Source organism: Pteropus vampyrus, unplaced genomic scaffold, assembly GCF_000151845.1.
Source record: "Pteropus vampyrus isolate Shadow unplaced genomic scaffold, Pvam_2.0 Scaffold14, whole genome shotgun sequence".
Lineage (NCBI taxonomy): Eukaryota > Metazoa > Chordata > Mammalia > Chiroptera > Pteropodidae > Pteropus > Pteropus vampyrus.
Window position 1 is genome coordinate 4,274,685 of NW_011888795.1, and position 4,443 is coordinate 4,279,127.

The window sequence follows — 4,443 nt, forward strand, 5'->3', positions numbered from 1 at the left end:
AAGCCAAACTCACACATTCTATTCATATCTTTTATGAAATCCCTAACAGGAAATAATTTCTCCCCTCTGAATTTCCAGAGCACTTCATATCGATCTCTCTTCTAGAATTTATATTTTCTATGTTGGATCATCATTACTGATGTACATGTTTTATCTCCCCTTCTACACTATAAGCTCCATGACTAAAATGCCTATCTGACTCATCTCTGGATCTAGAAAAGTACCTTATACTTAGTGGGTATGCAATACAAATTTGATTTTATTAATTAATAAATCAATTAAACAATCAAATAAATTAAATAAATAGGATTTTTGTACTAAAAGCAATGTTGTAACTGAACCTTATAGGTCATTCAGTAGTTTCCTTTGTTTGCAATAATAATGCATAATATGTTCCATAGTCTCTTTCCTGTTAAATGAAACCAATAGATTTAAGACTCTAATAAACAGTTAGAACTAAAAATTTAGTATGTTTCTATTTTTTGAGTGGGATAATTGCCATTTCAGGAATAGTGTTAAAAACATAAGAAACTACAGTTGAACCTTGAACAACATGAGTTTGAACTACACAGATACACTAATATACAGATTTTTTTCCCAATTAATATGCAGTCAGTCCTCTTTATCCCAGGTTTTTTGCAACCACCATAGACTCAATCAATCATGAATTGAAAACAGTATTTTCAAAACGGTTGAAAATAGGAATATTCCTATATATAAAGATTACCCTATATATAAGGATCTGGAGTGTTGAGGGCAGTCAAATAGAGTAACAGGGGATATCTCATTGAGAAAATGATATTTGGGCAAAGACAGGAAGGAAGTGATTATGAATTTATATATCTTGGAGAAGAGTATTTTAAAAGGGGAAACAGCTAGAGAAAAGGGCCGAAGTCAGAAGTACACCTGACATGTTTAAAGAACAGCCAGAACACTTTTGAGGTTGCACAGAGTGAACAAGAAGAAAGAATGGTAAGAGATAAACTTGGAGGGATAATATGGAAGTTTTGCATGGCCACTTAGGCAATAAAAACGTCACTTTTATTCTGAGCAAAAGTGAAATATAGAACCATTGCAGGAAGCAGACAAGTGATAAGTCCTGACATTTTATAATAATCACTCAAGCTACTATGTTCAAAATGAACTGTATTTGAATAAGATGCAGGGAAAGTTAATGGCTATTGCAGTAATCTAAGCAAGAGATAATGTACAATAGGATCGGGTTGATAGTAGTGCAGGTGAAAAGAAGTGATTAACTGCAAGATATATTCTGAAGTCAAAGGTAAAGAGATTTCCTTACTGAAGGAATACAGGAAATGAGATAAAGACAGAAATCAGCAATGTCTCTAGTGTCTTTTGCCTGACCAAATGGAGAAATAGAGTTATCAACTGAGATACAGAAAGCTGAAGGTGGAGCAAATTTGAGGAATAGGATTAGTAGTTCATTTGAACAGGTCAAGAATGAGATATTAATTAACCAAGTAGAGATGTTGCAGACACAGTTGGATACAATAAGTCTGAACTTGGTAAACAAATTTCATAATCATCATCATAAAGATGGTACTCATCCATGAGACTATATGATATCATTATGAGAGTGAGTGGAGATAGAGAAGATCTAGGACTGAACCTTGGGTTGCTTAACCCAAAATGTTAAAGAAGAAGCATCAGCTAATGAGACTGAGAAAGAATGACTTATGAGCTTTGAAAAAAACCAAGATACTGAGATATGAGCATTATCAGGGAATATAAAATTAATATCCTCTTTGGGAATCTTAACATGCTTTCTCGTAATTTCGTGAAGATTTTCATTACAAGCAGAGAACTGTGGTTTATATTTTACAAGAAAGAGCATGAACTATAGAGACTAAGAATCTGAATTAAAATTAAAAAAAAAAATTTACCTCTAACCCACTGTGTATGATGCTAATCAAGATATATATATATATATATATATCTTTTAGCATTCCATTTTTCATCTGTAAAATATAAATAATGGGTATGTAAAATGTGTACAAATTATTTTAGCTTATCTTTTTCAATGCCCCACCTGCTATGAATAATTCTAGATTCCTCATATTTCAGTTCATTTGTAGTAGTAGAAAAAGTCAAATGGTTAATATCTCAGTACATGTTTTAACTTCTAGGGGTACTTTCTTATTTATCAGAAGAAAATATTTTGCCAAAGGCTTGCATTTTTAGATTTACCTGTTTTGGCATATTATAGTTGGTATAGTTTGTAACAGGTCTTTCCCTTTTGTTTCAAATGGAAATCAACATACTATTGTGAAACATTCACAGACCTGAATTTCTAAATTCCTCAAAGTCGAATTTTACATTAACATCTTGTAAATCAGTGACTTTTAATAGCCTTAGTGGAGTGCTTCCCCAGGAAGACAAACATGTAAAGCACTAGTGGCATGAGATTTGAAATCTTCCTTTTATATCAATGTCCAGTGTTTTGGTGTGGTCCTGTTTAACGTATGATTAGTTGGCACCCATATCCTAAAAGAGTATGTAGTGAAACTCTTTCCCAAAATACCACTCTTTATATAAAAACCTTCTCAGCTCAATCAATTAAAAATCTCTGACTATTACCATCATATATATATATTGTGGGTCCCAGGCCTGGCTGGTCCCACGTCTGGCTGTGCTCCAGGCTCATGGCAAGGAATAGGACCCTGGATTTAGAATGCTACATTAGTGTAGTAGGGTGCTTGTGCCTAATATATGTAAACATAATTCAGTTTCTTGTATCACACATGTGTGGCTGAATACCACTATTGTACTCTGATATGTGTGGAGCCCATGCAGTCCCCTGGGGAGTAGAAGCAGAAGCGCATTCTCTGCAATAGAAGTGCACTCTCTGCAATAAAGTTGGTACCTGCCATTTCATTCTCACGCCGGCCCCTCATGCATCCTTCCAACTAGGCGTCTCACCACAGAAAGCTTCCTTTCTCCATCAGCTTGGAGCTGATGTGATGTGATATATATAGACACACTTATTAGTAACTCAAGGATAGAGACCTGGCCTTATGCATACATTTACCTCATACCATTTAAACTTAGTAGTTACCCTAGAATATGTGTTGACTTGATAATAGCAGCATACACATTTTTTTTCCCAAACGCCATTGAATATTTACCAAGACAGACCATATCCTGGGCCATAAAACAAAATTCAACAAATTTAAAATATTTGTAATTTTTAGAGTATGTTCTCTGAACATAATGGGATCAAACAAAAAATCAATTACGGAAGGACAACGGAGAATCTCTATACTTGGAAATAGCCTAAATATTTCATGGGACAAGGGAGAAGTCACAAAAGAAATTTTAAAAATGTGTAGAACTAAAGAAAAATAAAAATACACATATCAAAATATATGAGATGCAGTTAAAGGCTCAAATCAATAATCTAAGTTCCTACCTCAAAAAATTAGAAAGGGAATAGCAAAATATACCCAAAGCAGAAGAAGGAAGAAAATAATAAAGATACAAATATAAATCAATGCAATTGAAAACAGGAAAACAAAAGAGAAAATCAATGAAACCAAAAGCTGAGTCTTTGGGAAAAAAACAAAAAACAAAAAACAATAAAATCGATCGAGCTCTACTATAAGACTGACAAAGAAGAAAATTAGCAAAGACATAAATTACCAATATTAAGGATGAAATAAGACATCACTACAGAACCAGTAGCTACTAAAAAGATAATAAGAGAATGCTACAAATAATTTTGCACTCATAAATTCAATTTAGAAGAACTGGACAAATGCCTTAAAAACCACAAACTAATAAAGTTGAATAAATACAAGTCAACCTAAATAGTCCTATCACCTTTAAGAAAATCGAATTTGTAATTTAAAACCTCTCCAAAAAGAAACCAAACCCAAATGTTTCACTGAAGAATTCTACCAAACACTTAAAGAGTTAGTATTAATTTTATACAATCTCCTCTAGATTATAAAAGAAGAGAGAATGTTTTCAACACATTCTATAAGGCTAGCATTAACATGATATCAAAGCCAAATGAGGACCGTACAAAATAAAAAAAAAAAAAGAGAGAAGAAAAAAGAAATCTACAGACAAATACTGCTCATAAACTTAGATATGAAAGTTGTCAACAAAATGTTAGAAAATTGAATCCAGCAATGTATAAAAAGAATTATACATCATAACCAAGTGGAATCTATTCCAGGTATGGAAGACTGGTTCGACATTTGAAAATTAATCAATTTAATCCATTACATCGACAAGTTAAAAAAGAAAAAATAAATGACTATATCATTTGACACAGAAAAGGCCTTTTACAAAATCCAACATTAAATCATAATAAAAACTCTAAGCACGTTAGTAACAGAGCAGAATTATCTCAATTTGACAAAAAGCATTTATCAAAATTTCTGGCTGTCATCATACCTAAAAGGTGAAAGGCTGAAT